Source organism: Sus scrofa, chromosome 14 (genome assembly GCF_054392235.1).
Source record: "Sus scrofa isolate SSC_HxYL_T2T_F1_AM1 chromosome 14, Sscrofa_HxYL_maternal_Yorkshire_Landrace_v2.0, whole genome shotgun sequence".
NCBI lineage: Eukaryota > Metazoa > Chordata > Mammalia > Artiodactyla > Suidae > Sus > Sus scrofa.
The window spans coordinates 66,135,338-66,152,595 of record NC_139396.1 but is presented as its reverse complement, the minus strand read 5'-3'; the positions used below and the strand labels follow the sequence as shown (position 1 = coordinate 66,152,595).

Sequence of the window (17,258 nt, the reverse complement as noted above, 5' to 3'; positions counted from 1 at the left end):
CCAATCATCCCTCTCCAGGCTGCTCCCATTCCCCCCGTCTCATGTCTTCTCCCCTCTCCCCTTTCTCTCTCCTTTCTGCTCGTGGGTTCCTACCCGCACCTCTCCTTCTCTGTCTCTGCCTCTGGCTTTATCTCTCCCTCAACGCTTCTCTCTTCCTCTGTGCCTCTGTCTTCCTCATCATCTCTGTCTCCCTCCCCATCCTGTGTCCCTGAGTATCCCTCTTTCTGCCTTTTTGTCTACCACCACCTCCCGTCTCTGCCTCAACTCCTCCATTCAACTGGAAGACACTGTTTCTGTCACTGGGCTCTCTGCATCCCCACACAGATGGGCTTGACCCTATGGACCCCAGTGGACTCTCTCTGATGCTCTGGGTCCCTGCTGTGCCCTGTGGGTCTGAGGAAACCTTAGATGGTCAGAGCTGCCCACATCCAAGGATGCCTGCAGCCCAGGACTCTGCCTGATGAAGGGGCAAGAGTGACAAATGGGTCCAGAGTCCCTAGGAGGGAAGACTCAGGGCTTTGGGTGGCAGGAGAGCTGTGAGGCTCAGAGTCAAGACAGACCAGTCTCATTCTCCATCAGCTCAGAGGCCCATGGAACGCACCCAAGTACTAGTAACCCGGGCAAGGTGGCAAGGACTGCTTGCTTAGGGCTGAAATCTGGATGTGCCACTGGGTGACCCTGGACAAGTCATTGCATATTTTTGAGTCTCATTTCCTCATTTGCAAAATGGAGATCACAATAGTACCTGCCTTGTGGGTCAACGTGAGGATCAGAATTATTTATTTATTTATTTAGTCTCTTGTCTTTTTCGCGCTGTACCCATAGCATATGGAGGTTCTCAGGCTAGGGGTTGGACTGGAGTTGTAGCTGCCGGCCTATGCCACAGCCACAGCAATGCAGGATCCGAGCCACGTCTGCGACCTACACCACAGCTCATGGCAACACCAAATCTTTAACCCACTGAGCAAGGTCATGGATCCAACTTGAAACCTCATGGTTCCTAGTCGGATTCATTTCTGCTGCACCATGACGGGAACTCCAGAATTATTTAAATTGCATAATACTCTTAGAACACCACCTGACACATAGTAGGCATTCAATAAATATCAACTTTTGTTATTATTATTATTATCATCATAGGGAAATCATAAGCTGCGAAAGTTGCTCTATCTTATATGGGTTCAGGGGGATAGGATGTTTTAGTTGGGGTCTTGAGGGTTAAGTAGGAGTTTTCTAAGCTTACAGAGGCCCCTCCCAGTTGATGGTAAAGAATGAGTCAATGTTATTTCACAGATGAAGAAATAGAAGTCCAGAGAGGGGAAGCAGTCCTTAGTCATAATTACAAATCGCAAAGAAGGGAGTGTGGCAAGTCTTTAGGTCCATGTTGACATCCAATCTGTTCTTGCTCCTGAGACCTGAGGAACAAAAGGGTGAACAAAGTGCTCCACCAATGTGAGCCCTTCCAAAGTCCAGGATAGGGATGGACCTGGAGGAGCAGAGGTAGACAGCCATTGGCAGGTCTGCACAGCCCTTTCTCTCACTGAAGCATTCTTGATCCCAAGCAGCTTGCAGATGCTGGAAGAAATTAGGAAAGTATTTCCTCAGATCAGCTGATTGTCTCTCCAGATCCCAAAGTGATGACCCCTGGCCAGCCCAGCCGGCTAGGCAATAGTGCCAGTGTTTGTTTGGTCTTTGGGGCTGTTTGCTACCTACCACTTTGCTTTTTCTCACCCCTGATTCTTCCTCTTTCCCCTGTTTCTATGCAGCCAGAACTCAGGTCATAAGAAATACTTTTCCTTCTCCTCGATGCCTGGGGTAGCTCCTCACCCCTGTGGTCTGCCCACACACCCTTTGTTCAGAGAGTCTGTGGCATGCAGAAAAAGCACATTGCCTGGGTCTAAATCCTGGCTGCCCAGGGTCCTCACACCATGTCCTCTCAGCTTAGCATCCCTCTTCTATGGCTGCATCACAAACCATCGCAAAACTGAGTGTCTTAAAACAATACCATTTATTTTGTTCCCAAATCTGCAATCTGGGCAGGGCTCGGTGGGACAGCTTGTCTCTGCTCCACTTGGCATCACCTCTGGTGACTCAAAGGCTGGGGCTGGAATCATCCGAAGTCTCCTTTGCTCACACGTCTGACAGTTCATGCTGGCTCTTGGCTAGGAACTCAGCTGGGGCTAGAACATCAAACATGTGGCCTCTCCATGTGGCTTGGGCTTCCTCACAATATGGTGGCTGGGTTCCAAGGATGAATGTCCTGAGAGAGAAAGAGCCAGGTGGAAGCTATGTCACCTTCTGTAACCTAGCCTTAGGGTTACAAACCTAGCCATGCAGAGTCACAAAAGTCTGTCCAAATCTGAGGGGAGAAGAACTAGATTCCCTCACCTTTTGTTGGGAGCAAGAAGCATCAATGCATTTGCTGCCATGTTTTAAAAGCCCCATTACAGCCTCTGCTCTGTCGTCACTGGTTATCCTTGCTTGGGTCTCATGGGCAAACCTTGGACCAGTCCTTCTTGTGGGGGGGTAGAATGTTGTGATTGCCCCACCCCCACTCCTGGGGCTCACGGTGCACTTTGAGGGAGAGGGCCGACCGAGTCTGTGATGACAGCCAGGCTGGAACCACATGCAATGAGTGACTGCAATTTCTCCAAAGAAGGGAGGGTGGGAAGACAAAAACAACATATGTCCTCTCCAGAGAATAAACAAATAAACAAACACTCAAGGACATAATTACCCATGGTGATAAATGCTCTGTTGGCAAAGGACAGAATGCAATGCGTGAAAAAGTGACAAATGCTGAGGCGGGTGCAAAGGCTGGAGCCTCACTGGAGTGATCAGGGATGGTCATCAGAGGAGTGATTTCACTGAGGCTGGAAGAGTGAGGGGGATCCAGCTGGAGGTGTGCATTTTAGACAGGAGGTTTAGCCTGTGCAAAGGCCCTGTGGTATCGAAATTTGGTATGTTTAAGGACTTGAATGGCCACGTGCTGGAGCAGAGTCAGGGAGATGGGGGTGTGTCAGAGGGGAGACTTGACAGCACAGGGTCTCAAGGGCCATCCATGGTCAAGAGTTTGGAAGGGAAGCCGCTGATGAGATCCAGCACGCATTTACACATATCCTGCCCCAAATGCTGTCAGGGAGTTATTTTATGCACAGTGCATTTTCAAAGTTCCTTTCCCCACTGCTTTTTGGCGCTTCATCTTGCCTCCCCTCCAAAGCCACTATCAGCGTGGATGTGACATGTCCCATACCCCATCCTCCCCATCATCTTTCCTAGGACCACCTCTTACTCCAGCTTCCTGCAGCTGCTCAACCCGCTCCATCTGCTGTAAGTCAGTGGGGCACGAACTCCAGACATGCATGACGTCAACAGGTGGCAGCAGGAAGGCGACATTTGCCTCCCTCAGTCACCACCCACGCTGCCAGCCCATCCATTGCTCCCTGGTGCACCCCATCCATCCAATTTAAATAAACAAATCCCCCAAACAGTGCATGGTAATAGAAACGCTGACAGGTCCTTATCTACAACGTCTCTGGGTGTGCACAGGTCCATAATAATTTGGGCCTCACCGAGGCGAAGGAGTTATTGCGATTGTGCTGCATCTATGACAGTTTAATCAGATCTTGAAAATCAGGGACATTACAATGTGCACCTGCTCATGGGGACAAAAAGGGAAAAAAAATGGCTGGTGGAGTTTTCTATCATGTGATTTTTTTTTTTTAATGCCCAGGCAGACCCCCTCCCCGCCCCAGGATATAATTCATTGCACGTGTACGGTGGGGGGAGGGCAGTGAAGGAGGAAAGCAGGAACTAGACTTGTGCTGAATGATGGCTAGATAAGAACGAGGGAGGGTGTCCACCAAAAGGCACCTTTTGTCTGCACTTGCTGTACCCGGGGCTGATGCAGTATGTGTGGGATACACAGCAAGACACACCTGGGAGGAAAGAGCCTGAAGTAGGCATTACCAGCCTTGGCTTTGGGACAGTCTCATCACTTCAGGATGGGATGTGTCTGCCCAGTGACTGTACAAACTGTTGAGGGCTGTGCATGGGAGACTCCTGACGCTGGTATTTCTCTCCCTCCCAAGCCAGGCTGTTATGCAAGCAGGACTTTCCAGACTCCCCCCGCCCCCATCATGCCAGCCCCACTGAGATCTCAAATTTTTCCTTAATTAGGCTTATTAGTCTACAATCCAAGAGGGCTCTGCCAGAGAGTCCCATGGTTCAGCAGCTTTCACTTTCAATAGAAAATGACCCAGGGGGTAAGAATATTCAGTCATTCACACCTTGGTGTGAACTGGGTTGAAAGACCTGAAGATGCTAAATGCTAAAGGCAAGTGACCAAGTGACCTGGGCTTCCCCACCCTCCTGTACCCTAGGCTGGAGGGCAGAGGGATGCTGGGGGCAGAGGCATGAGAGAACCTGAGACCCTGCATTCTCCCTCTGAACGCCCCCCTTTCCCATTTTTTGTAATTGGTAGATTGGGCTATGAAATCGTAAAAACTTGGCACCTTGGAGCCCCAAATGGGAATGCTATGGTACCCAGCCCCAAGCCTGGTACCGACTATGTAACGAGCACCAAAGTATCAGACAGATGGACAGATGGATGGACAGACAGATGGACAGATGGCTGGCTGAAGAAGCCAGTCAGTGGTTGGAGGGGTAGCTGTACCAGGCCATCACTGATCATCTAACTCCTTGCTGCCCCCTTAAAGGACTGAAGAGGTGGCTCCTTACCACATGGTGGCCAAGATTTAGGGAGCAGTGGGACTCACACAGGGAAATTTGCAGGGAGTAACAGCTGCCTTTGCTTCTAGTAAATTCTGACACTGTCTCATTTATGCCGGTTTCAAGGGGGGCCTGCAAAAGGCACCCCAAGCCCCTCGACGTCATTCATTTGAGGATTCCCAGGGGCTGGCCCTTCCTGGATGCTGGATGCCCATAAACCACAATGAAGGTGAGGGACCAAAGGATCTTTCCCTTGCATAGAAATGGTCAAGGTTAACCATCTTTACCTCCTCAATTCACAAACCCAGGGGAGATGCACCCTGCTCAAGATCACTGAACAGATCCACAGTAGCGTTGGGATCACCCGAGTCTCCATCTCTCTTTCCCCCACCTTGGTACCAAGGCTGGTTGAATCCACAGAGGCAGACCTCGGGGACACAGGGAAGGTCAAATGTGTCCACCCACCAGGCAAATTCTGAACTCCAATTTTAGCGCCAGAGTTTGAAGTCAAGGAGATTACTGGAGGTCAAACTAGGAGAGAAGCAGCACATGTGGGAAATGAAACTGGTGCAGTTAAAAGCAGATAGCTGTTGGTAAAAGGTGGTAAGTTGCTTTAATAAAGATAGAACACTTGAACATCAAGCAATGAAAGAGAGCAATTATCCAGCTCCTGCTGTATACTGGATGGTTCCACATTAAGTGAAGGGTTTATTCTTTACCTTCCTCAAGGGGCTTGGGGAACTGCAATGAAAGGGAGCAATTATCCAGCTCCTTATGTATGTGGGGATGGTTCTCACAGTGAGCTAATTGCTTGTTCTTTATGTTCTTTTTGCAGTGGTTCAGCGCCTGCTGATTCCATAAAAACGGCAACAACTCCTGTTTCCTGAGCACTTGTTGCATGCCCAGCACCATCCCAGCTATGGCACCAGTTCTTAATGCAACCTTCATTTTATGGACGAGGAAACAGGCTGAGACAGGAGAAGCCACCCAGCAAGGAGGAGGCAAAGTCAGGATCTAAACTGATGCCCTTGATCCCTGGGTTCTTCCTGGACAAACTGGGGGCGGGGGGACACCCCATCCCCAGGGCCATAAAGACAGGTCTCAACTCTGATTCCTGCCTTCCTGGGATTCAGGAGGGCCGAGGCAGGAGACAGCTGGGACGTGATGTGGCTCCCAGACGGATGAGAAGCATGATTGAATCTTCACGGCGCTAATAACCATGCCGGCACGTGGAGCAGGTCCGGAAGATGGATGGTGTCTCGGGCTCCCCTGCCACGCCCAGCCCTGTCTCCGACCTTCCTCGGGGAATGTGGCCCCAGCTAGGAGGCTGCTTCTGGCTCCCGTGCCATCTCCAGAGAAGGCATGCCAGGACCAAGCAGTCTCCCCACTGTGCAGTGGGGGAAACCGAGTCTAGGCTAAATGGGAAGGGCTTTATCTGAGGACAAGCACCAGCGCCATCATCGCCATAGCCCAGCAGTCTGCCTAGGGTGTGGCATTTAAGTAAACCATGGTGATGAGAAAAATCGAGTGATAACGAAGACCTTGACCGTAAACTCCTATGTGATCATCAGGCAACCTTGGGATGCTGACACTGGTCCCATTGGCCAAATGTGCAAGCTGAGGCTCAGCCCCCGTAAGTAAGCTGCCCAGGGACACAAGATTGCAAGAAGTGGAGACTAAATTTAAGCCCAAGTCCTGCTGAGACCAGACCCTTGCATTTTCATTTCCCACATGTGCTGCCCCTCTCCTAGAGGTTCCTTGACCTTGAACTCTCTGTGCTAAAAATGGAGCTCAGAGTGTGCCTGGTGAGATGAAAACAGTCACCCTCTGTATCCATGAGTTCTGCATCTGTGGAATCAACCAACCTTGGATCACCAGTTTTTGGGGAAAAAAAATCCAGAAAGTTCCAAAAAACAAAACTTGAATGTTCCCCGTGCAGGCAACTATTTACATAGCATTTACATGGTATTGCCAGTGACTTTCATAGCATGCATATGGAATTAGGGATTACAAGAGATCCAGAGATGATGAAAGTGTTTGGGAGGGTGTCCACAGGTTATATGCAAATACTATACCGTTTTATATCAGGGACTTGAGCATCTGGGGATTTTGGTATCCGCCAGGAGGTTCTGGAACTGACAGCCTGTGGATACAGAAGGCTGGCTGTATTTCTAGTTAAAAATAATAATGTGTACATTGACCCCTTCCTGAGCACTCATTCTGAGCCTGGCAGCATTATTGTGATCTGAGTCTCAGTCTCATCGCCCCAAGTTGCTGATGAGGAAACTGAGGCAGCCCCATCCTGCCTCCCAGAGAAGCCTGCCCCTGCTTCTTGCTGCCTTCATTTCAGTTTGGCTCCTTGCATGCCTGGGCAGATCCAGGCTTGGGGCCTCCTGGGGGAGATCAGACTGACGCGTTCTCAAGGGGCCTCTCTCCCCACAGCCCGTCATGGTTCCAGAAGCCAGCAGCCAGATGTTTGGTGTCTGTGGAGCAGGCCCCAGCTGTGGCCCTGGACTTTGAGGGCCCCCTTGGCTGACCCCGTGGGGCTGGGAGGGATGATCTCTGTGACGGGGTTCAGCCCGAGGTCGGGAGTCGGATGGGAAAGCGCTTGTGCAGGGCTGTGGGTTTGTAGGAACCTTCTGAATCCTTCTCCCAGGGCTGGGAAAATCCCATGGTCCCCTGTTTTTCAGCCTCCCGACAAAACCCACACATATGGGGCTCACCATGAGGCTGGCTTCTTTGGGCCAAGAGGAGGCCCCAGCTGGCCGGCTGTGTGACCAGGGAAGGTCACTCACCCTCTCTGAGCCTCCATCATCTTGTCTGCAAGGAGGGGTCAGGTCAGCTGGGTAGTGTCTCCCACAGCTTGTCCGGCCTGAGGGACCTGGACACCAGCTCAGGGGGACAATGGGCCCCTTACTCAGTCTTCCCCAGACGCCCCCAGCCTGTAGCCCTGAGAAAGGCATTTCCTCTCCCTGCACCACTGTGTCTGCACCTGTAAAACGGGTTTGCTTATAGTTCCGGCCGTGGGGTTACCCAAGCTCTCAGAGGGACCTTGGCTCATGGTCCACCCTGAACGCATGGAAATGCAGCCTGATAGGACAACCTGCCTGGTGACGGCATTCAATAGGGGCAGCCAGGTGTGAGGCGAGTCCAGGTATGCCAGCTGCCAGCCAGGTAGATGCCATTTCTCCTCTGGAGCGGGGCTGGAACAACTCCAGGATTCCTTCAGGCTGTGGAAACGTGGCAGAAGAGCGAGACCTCCCCAGACCTCCTGGCTCACCCCCCTCCTCCACTTCCTTTTCTTTTCCTCAGCTCCCCCTCCCCACAGGAGGGCCCAGACCCCTGAGGAAAGGGGACGGGGGGACATCAGGAGTTTCCTGGTCTTGAGGGTGGGCTGCCCGATGTGAATGTGGGAGCCTGAGTGCCCCTCTCAACCCCACACAGAGGCTGCCCTGGTTGCCTTGGTCCAGGCTCAGGGGAGAGGACGGTGAGGGGCGGCCCCTTTCCCCTTCCACATACCCTGGCATAACCGGCAGAGCTCCTCGCCACGCGGTCCTGACCCACCTGTACCGCAGCTTCCCCGTGGGGGGTCAACGAAGTTCATGGTAGGCCTTAGATCTGTCCCTTCATCTCGCTGAGCCTCGGTTTTTGGCTTCCCACCTGAGAAATGGGGGTAGTGACATTTGCCTTTGGGGAGGGGGCTGCCGCCAGGAGTGAATGAGACCAAGTTGATTTAGGGACATTCCCAGGGATCCTGGGCCTCGGGGGCGGGGGCAGAGCTATGGCTGGCATGGGGGATGGTCCCCAGGGGTGGCGGCAGTGCTGAGAGGGACACTGCGGGGGCTGTCAAGCTATGAGGTGACAGCCCTTTCGTCTCTAAAGCCTTCTCCTGAAGCCTCTAAATAGCTCTCCTATTGAAGCCAACTTTAAATCTCTCAAAGCCAGGGCCTCTCCTGGTCCTAAAGACTAAAGAACAAGCACCACAACACAGCCCTGGTCCCCACGGTCGTGAGGTGGCGGGTGGCTCTCAGAGCCCGCTGGCTCTCTCCTCCTGGGGGAGGGATGGTGAATGGCATCTCTTGGCTTCTTTGTGATATTTGGATGGTAATGGTATTGACTCGTCAGCCCTCCAAATTGAGGGCTGGTGCCTAGGATTTTAAATTAGCCACTGTCAGACTTCACTCTGCCCAGTAGAGTGGGTTAAAATTCAGATTCAGATTGGGCAGACCCGATTTGCAGGGCCCGATGCAAAAGGACCATGTGGGGTCCTTGTTCAAAAATTGTTTAAAAGAGGTGTTCTGCCGCGGCTCAGGGGAAACGAATCTGACGAGCATCCATAAGGACTCAGGTTCAATCCCTGGCCTTGCTCAGTGGCCTAAGGATCTGGCGTTGCAGTGAGCTGTGGTGTAGGTCACAGACGAGGCTCAGATCTGGCATTGCTGTGACTGTGATGTAGGCCGGTGGCTATAGCTCCGATTTGACCCCTAGCCTGGGACCCTCCATATGCCTGGGATGTGGCCCTAAAAAAAAAAAAAAAAAAAAAAGACAAAAAATTGTTAAAACGATTTTAAGACATCGATCACAAGGCATTCCATTAAACACGGGGCCCAGAGGCTAATACAGGTCTGATGCTCACAGTCTGGCTGAGACTCTGCGTTTCTCATAAATTCCTGGCACAGCTGTTGCTGGTCTCCAGAGTCACCTTTGGAGGAGCTGGCTTTGGGGTGTCCCTGGCAGCCCTGGGAAGCAACAGAGGCTCAGATGGTGTTGGTTCTGGCCCCCTGCTGTGTGCTGTGAACTTGGACAAGCTCTTTGGTCCATCTCTGGGCCTCAACCACCCCCACTGCAAGGTAAGGGGTCAGAAGAGATGCCCTCTTAGTTCCCCACTGGCACCCCATCCTTCCACCAAACCCCTGGCCCCAGGATCAAATTGCCAAAGTCACCTCTTCCATCCAGCCCGACTAGAAGGAATTTTTAAACAAAGCCCACGTTCCTTCCCAGCCTATCAACCTCCTATCAACATTCCCAAGCCCACCACCACACCCCACCACCACACCCGCGACTGCCTTGCCAAGCCACCGTCTCAGAATAAACAAATGGCAAAACCCCAGCAAGCAAATAAAGAAGCAAAGCCCCACCATATCCCACCGTGTCCCACCTCGCTCCAGCATCTTTCAGAACAAGTGTCGTGGTGACAATGTCAAGACATCAGGGGCCCTGCCAGGGGAGAGGGGTGGGGCCAGTGTGAGGGGGTCTGGAGCAGACAATTGGAATAAAACAAGTCAGACCCCCAAGAAAGGCTGGCCAACTTTAATCCCATAATGGGAGGATTTTGCCTTCGAAGGCTCCCAGTGGACTTTTGTCGTGAAGACGACACACACTGTACATGGATAAAGTGGCTTTTAGAACTATTAGAAAGTGGGTGTGCTGGGAATGGGGAGGAGGGGGTGCCCAGGACGGGAAAATTAAAATTCCGCTCCTGCCGAAGGTTTCTGGGCTCCAGCTCGCCGCGCAAGCATCGATCTGTTCCAGCACTTGACTTTCAACCATGACAAAACTGTGGGCAAATTAATTGTTCTCCAGGATATTAAGCATCAGACTCCATTAATCCTTTCTGAGCGAGATGCTTGCTGAATACTAATCGAGAGGGTTCCGGGCTGCCACGGGGTGTTTTTTTCAGCCCACCGAGGCCCCACCGGTCCCGTGTTTCTCTGTCTCGCCTGGGTGTGCGTGCCAAGGGCTGAGCCCCCGCCCCCTCCCCAGGGGCTGCCTTTATTTCCCTTTGTGGAGGAGGACAGAGCGGGGACAGGTGGGCCCAACCTGAACCTCCCCTCCCCCACCCAGGCGTCTTCTTCCAGGGAACAGTCTTGGTAGCAAGATTGTTTTATGCAAATTCCAATATCTGTATGCAGGCGAGGCCGTAAGGATGAACGCAAGAAATAATTACCAAATTATGCACGTTGAGTTGGTTTTCCTGAATCCCGAGCCCTTTCTAAAAGAAAAATCGAAAACACAGACACAGAGTGTATAAAACAGACTAACAACCTGGTGGCTCTGGTCACCCGAGGTGGGATGGGTGGCTGCTGGGACTGGGGGATGCCCTGTGGACTTGGAGGAGGATAGAATGGAGGGTCCAGGGCAGGAGTCAAGGTTCTGGGCTCTAGGCTGCCCCCCGATGGCAGGGAGCCCTTGAGCAAGTGGCTTCCCTTCCTGGACTTCTATTTCCCCATCCACAGGAGGGGAGGAAAGCAAGAGGTCTGACAATGCTGGGCAGACACACTGAGCTCCAGGCGGGGCTGGCCAGCCTGGCATAGCAGGGCTCCGTGGGGACCAGAAAGACCTTTGGGATGTCCCCTTGCTCTGCCACTTGCCTTGTCTCATTGTCAATGGCAACATCCTTATTCTAATAAGCCACAGCTGATCCCAGGGAGATTTGAAATTATCATCCCATTTTAATGACTACAGCTCAGAGCAGGAGAGGGACCAAGCCAGAATCACGTCCTGTAGGAGACAGAGGGAAGACAAGATGGCATATCTGTACCCCCATCCTGGGACCATTCTACCTGCTTCCCACCCTGAGCTGCCCCTCCTGGTTAGCTGCTGCTGCTACTACTTGCTTCCCTCCCTTGTGGTGAGCTCAGTACAGCACAGAGCAGAGTCCCATTCTTGCCCCAGGTCTCCACTCTGCCTGGAGCATCCTGAACACAGAGGACTCACCCAGGGCCAGACCCCAATTTAGAGACTCCCAGATGGAGTTTAGAATCACTCCTGCACATCCAGGACACTTTGCGCTAAGGGCTTTCCATGCATCATCCCATCGACCTCTCACAACCACTCCGTAAGGGGGCGCTATCATGATCCTGTTTTCTGGATAAGGCAACTGAGGCTCCGAGAGGCCAGGCCACTTGCTCAAGGTCACTCAGCAAATCAGTAACAGTGCTGGGGTTCAAATCTGCATCTGAGTGGCTTCAGAACCCACTAGCTAGACTAAAGATGTAGCTTATTTTCAGTTCCTCTCTATCCCACCCCACCTTGATCCTAGGGGATGGAGAGGCTTTCCTTCACCCCCACACTCCCTGCTGGTTCCCCCTTTCTCCCACGATACCTTCTCTGACTGCAATGAGCGCAGAGAGAAGCATGCCAGCCACTTGCTAACTGAGCGGATATTTATGCCTGTGCAAACACCACACAAGCCTTCTGCATGATTTGGAGCTAAATGCAGTGTGACTTAATTAATGCACATGTAACACGCGAGAATATTACACCTATTAGAACTCACAGACAATTAACACTCCCGGGCCAGTGCTGCCACCATGTCCCATGACAAAGCCTCTGAAATCGTCCCTGTGCTGAATCAAAGATATGCTTCTCTCCGCCTGTGCTCTGTCCACTTTGCCTCTTTGCCTTCGATTTCCACTTTTCCCTTGGTATTTATTTTTATTTTACTTATTATTTTATTTTTCTCAACTTTCGGGAGATATAAATGACATATAACATTGTGTACATTTAAGGTGTACAGCATAATGATTTGATGTATGAATGTACTGCGAAATGATTACAACCATAAATTTAGTTTACACATATACTACCTCACACAATTACGCATTCTTTTTATGTTCTCTTCCCTTTTTACTTTTAACTTTTCTGTATTTAGTCTCCCAGCTCAGGCCATTTGGAATCACTAGATCTTAAACATTCTTGCATACAAAACACCATATGTACATTATATTATATATTTTTAAAATTCTGATTTGGAGGTATTTTGTGCCTAACACTTTCTATGTGCCATGCTGCCAGGGGTAAAGGGTCGTCAGATATTTGTAATTTCTTGCTTTCCCAAAGCTCAAGGAACTATCTTTTTTGTTTGACTGTTTATAAGAGAGAGAAAAAAAGTCACCTCTCGGAGTTCCCGTCGTGGCTCAGTGGTTAATGAATCTGACTGGGAACCATGAGGTTGCAGGTTTGATCCCTGGTCTTGCTCAGTGGGTTAAGGATCCAGCGTTGCCGTGAGCTGTGGTGTAGGTCGCAGACGTGGCTTGGATCCTGCTTTGCTGTGGCTCTGGCGTAGGCTGGTGGCTACAGCTCCGATTCGACCCCTAGCCTGGCAACTTCCATATGCCGTGGGAGCGGCCCAAAAAATGGCAAAAAGACAGAAAAAAAAAAAAGTCACCTCTTCCAGGAAGCATCCTCTGATTGCTTCAGATGTTTTGGATACTTTTCTCCACTGATATCCTCCAGCACTTGATCTTATCGGTTCCATAAAGTCAGGGACCCCATCTGTCCTCCTTCCACCCCTACCCCAGGATACCCCAGAGGGCCTCAGCTTTCAGAGTTATGAAATGAGGTCCAGAGGACTTTTCTATTTGTTCTTTGGGGCTGCAGGGGAGAAGAAGTGAGATGTTGGCATCAGATATGCAGCTAAATCTGTGCATTCATTTTTCCATCTGTCAAATGGGCATGCCTTGAAACCTTGGCCTGACTGGTAAAGACTCTGTTGTCACATGAAAAGAGCCAAGTTGGAATAAACGACCTTGCATCTGGAATATTGCACTAGTCAGACATTCCCTAACCATTCTGAAAGCGTTGGCTGAACATCTATTTTGTGCAAGAGCTATATTGGAGATTAAGGTAGACCCAATCCCCTGCTTCAGGAAGCGTTCAGTCTAGTTGGGGTTGATGAACAAACAAACACGTGGGTGATCCTGGCTCATGATACGGGTTTGGAAAGAAATATCTGATGACAAGGTCATGGTGATGGGGAAGGTCTCTTTCTTTGGCTGGTCAAGGAGAGCTTCCTGGAAGAGGTGCCCTTTGGGCAGAGACCTGAAGAAAGAGGAGGAGTTGACAGGTGACAAGGTGGATAAACAGACTCAGAATGTTGGTTCCCTGTTACATCCTCTGCTGTGAGCTGACAGGATGGCTGCAGGTGCACATTTGGTCTGAACGTGGGGCTGGAGAGCAGGGGTGGGAAAGGATAGCACCTCCCCTCACCCCTGCCCTGGGGAAAAGCAGCCCTCAACCCAAAGGCAGATGGTGCTGTGGTACAAAGCACGCACCTTCCTAACCACTTGGGTGGATGACCCTAAGATGCACTTTCTAGGAAGTTTCCCAGAGGCCCCAGCACACCTGAGTCCCAGGTGTTGATGGTAGACACCTGCTCATTCTTGCAGCCTTACTTGACTGCCATCCCTTTGTCCCTTGCTAATTTCACTTCCTCCATGCCCTGTGGGTGCTTCTTGGGCAGATCTGGGATCTGCTCCCAGATAAACCCCTTGAGTGCTTATTGAAGGATCTGTGGCTGATGCCTCCCATGCAAAGACCCTTGAGGGTCAGGAGGTGACAGATCACTCTGGGCCCTCAGCCTGGGGTACCCCTAAAATCCTCCCTCAGTGGTCCCTGGGCCCCCCTTCTCAGGCCAGGGGGATTAGAAGGGTCCCCAGGAATGCTCATCAGATCTCTCCCTAGACAGTTTCCAAAAAGGATTAAATAAATACATCCAGCGGGAGGGGGAGCCCCCGCTTTCACTGCCCGCTGGCGGGAAATTAAATAATGTTCATTTCTGCTGCTGTGAGCCGGAACAAGGCTGGCCGAGCCGCAGGGCCGGGCTGGGAGGCAGTCGCGATTGGCAGCTCGTGGCAAGCCCTAAATCAGAGAAGCCGATGAAATTTCTAATAGCGGGAGCGCGACTGGCATCAGCGTATAAATAAAGTTCCCCTCTTGAAAGGCAGCTTATTCCAGCCTTGCCGCCAAAGATATTAAGCCAGGAGGAGTGGCGGCTGCCGCCAGGCTGGACCCAAGCCAGAAACCAGCTGGGCCTGAGAGGTGTGAGTCCTTCCCCTGCTAAGGCTCCTCTGACCCCAAAACTCCCCCTGGGGTGGAGCCCCTGGGCGTGCCCAGCCTGAGTTGGGTGTGTGCACATTTGCAACAGGAGGGTGTTAATTCACAGGGCAGATTTTATTGTTCCCATTGCCCAGATGAGCAAACCAAGGCTCAGAGGAATTAGGTGTCATGCCCAAGGTCATGCAGCGGGTGAATGGTCCCTTCGTGTGGGTGAGGTGGGAGGGAGGGAGGGATTCAAAACCAGGTCTGATCCCACAACTCCTCACAGCTGTGAAATGGGCCCAAACCACTCTACCCGGGGTCTGGAGCCACTTCCCAGGCTGGCCTCACCTTGCTCTCTGTCCTACCTCCAGGTTGCTCCTTGCAGAGATGAATCTGCCCCATCCCTGCTCCCAGGGACCCACAGTCTGGTGGGGACAGACAGCCATGTCTACAGATAATCCTCATGGGTTCTTCAAACCGGCCTCAGTCTAGCTGAGTGACTGAGTCAATGTAGCCTGGAACGAGATACCCAGTGACTGAATCCTGTCTTCACCACACTGGGCGCATGGCCTCAGGCTTTCTCTCTGACCTTTCTCATCTGTAGAATGGGGGTAATGGTTCATGTGAGAATCGAATAAGATCATTCAGGTAGAGGGTTTGGCACAGACTTGGCAAAAGCATCTTATAAGCATGTGCTTTCATTTCTCACCATCCATCCATTTATCCATTCATCCATTGACCCAACCATCAATCTATCCATCCATCCATCCATCCATTTATCCATCCATCCATCCATATACCCCTCCATTTATCTACCCACCCATCCATCCATACATCCATCCACCTATGCATTTGCTGCTGTGACCATTGGTACTCTCTGCATATTTAATTTCTTAAGATTAGACAGGCCACTGTATGGCCAGGTACTCAAGCACTGGCAGGGGAAATGTCTATGTCTTCATAAGAATAGATATCATAAAGAGAATCTTCAGGACTACACATGTGTCATCTGAGGCCCCTGGTCCACTGAGGTTCAGAGAGGACTTCCCCTAGGAGGTCACCTCCCTGAGGTCCTGTGGGTGAGGGGAGGGGCCCTCCCAGTAGGGGGGAGCAGCATGGGCAAACCCCAGGAACCAGGGAGGCACAGCAGGGTTATATCCCAGGCTCTAGGGCAGGCCAGGAAACTAGGAGAATGTGAGAGGGCTCAAGGTCCTGCCTGCCCATTTTACAGATGGGCGAACTGAGAGAGAGAGAGAGTCACTGGCAGGTCGGATCCTGGGTTTGCCATCTTCTGGTCCAATGCTTTCCTCCTAGGAGGAAGAGCTCACTGCAGCGGGGAGATGCTCAGGCCACCAGCTGAGTGGGGGGCACATCTCATGTCCAGCAGCTTCTCCCAAGAGCCCCAGGAGCCACTTAACAGGGCAGGAAGCTGGGACCCATGGATTCAACACAGTAGGCAGTGAAGGGGCTGGGATTCGAACAAGCAGCATATGCTAGAATCTTGGTTCACTCTCTTGGGCTTCCTACCTGGGGAGGAGGGGGACAAACAGAAGGGATGGACTTCGGGGGTGGCATTGCCTGGACAGATGCTCGCTCAGGCCCCTCTCCCCCTCTTTATCCTTGTCCCATTGTCTCCAGATTCTAGCTCCATTTCAGAATCTGACTTCACACAGCTCGGCCCTTTTGTGCAAACTGCAAAGCCCTTTTTCTTTGTGATTATAATTTTGTTCTTTCTTTCCTTTTCTTTTCTTTTTTTTTTTTTTCTTTTTTGAAATCCAAAATCTCTTGACAGGAAAATCGGCGCTTGAGGTTGGAGAAGTTTGTTTCCTCCTCCATGCGAAAGCCATTAGGGGGCTGTCCAGCCGGAGCCCACGCATGTGTGCACACAGGCGATCCAGCTCCCTGCCCTGCACCCTGGAAAAGTGTGTCCAGCTGTCAGGCTGGAGCCGGCCCGGCCGGAGGTAATGCAAACCAGGCCGCCGAGGAAGCACATTCTTTAATCAGGACTCATGTCCCCCAGCCCCAGCCTGGCCGCCATCAGGTGCCTGCTCCTTCGCTCGGGGTGGGGGCTTCTCTGTGGCGACTGCAGATACAGCCTGGGCAGGGCCTGGGGGTGCGGGGGGGGGGGTGGGGGGGGGTGTGGGAGGGACGGAGTGGGTAAGCTTCCTGGCTGGTCCAGGCCCCTCTGGTGGAGGAGTCAGGGCTGGGGGACTTGGCAGGGCAGAGAGGCAGAGGGCAGACTCCGACGGTGAGTGCGGGAAGCAGCGCAGGGGAGAAGAAAGGGCTTGGGGGTGGGGAGGGAAGGAGGATGCCAATGGGGAGAATTAAGGATGGTGGAGGGAGCGTGGGATGCAACAGAAAGGGGAGAAATGGAGAAAGGAAGACAGAGGGAAAGGAAGGGAGGGAGCCAAGGAGAGAGAGAGAAGAAAGGAAGAGACAGGAGGAAGGGCGGGTCTAGGATTAGAGACAAACAGGGAGAGCAGCACGGAGTAAGAGGAGAGAAAAGTCAAAAAGAGGCTAAGATTATTTCCAGAAGTCTCTATGGGGAAGGTGGCTGGAGTCCCTGGGGCCGGCTTCAGACAGGCCTGGGTTTGACTTGCTTCCAGGCTGTGTGCCCTTGGCAAGTTCCTGCCCCCACCGGGACCTCAGTCTCCTGATCTGTGAAATGAGCGCAACGGGCCGTGGTCTCCAAGGCCTCTCTTGGG

At 52.0% G+C, this 17,258-nt stretch overlaps 1 protein-coding gene across 2 annotated transcripts in view; it reads right to left on the bottom strand.

Moving 5' to 3' along the window:
• Positions 1–1,100: 1,100 nt before the first annotated feature.
• LOC146396625 (uncharacterized) overlaps positions 1,101–17,258 on the bottom strand; it is a 506,518-nt gene continuing 490,360 nt past the window's right edge. Inside the window, exons 5-12 of one of the 2 annotated variants that reach the window (XM_084996791.1) lie at positions 11,103–11,232; positions 10,679–10,723; positions 9,890–9,948; positions 9,368–9,470; positions 7,835–8,391; positions 7,455–7,551; positions 2,389–6,874; positions 1,986–2,260 (exon numbers count right to left, since the gene is read on the bottom strand). The gene's annotated coding sequence lies outside the window, so the exon portion shown is untranslated. Of the gene's footprint in view, positions 1,576–1,985; positions 2,261–2,388; positions 6,875–7,454; positions 7,552–7,834; positions 8,392–9,367; positions 9,471–9,889; positions 9,949–10,678; positions 10,724–11,102; positions 11,233–17,258 lie in introns of those variants that run through there. The other variant, XR_014827716.1, reaches the window with a different exon arrangement.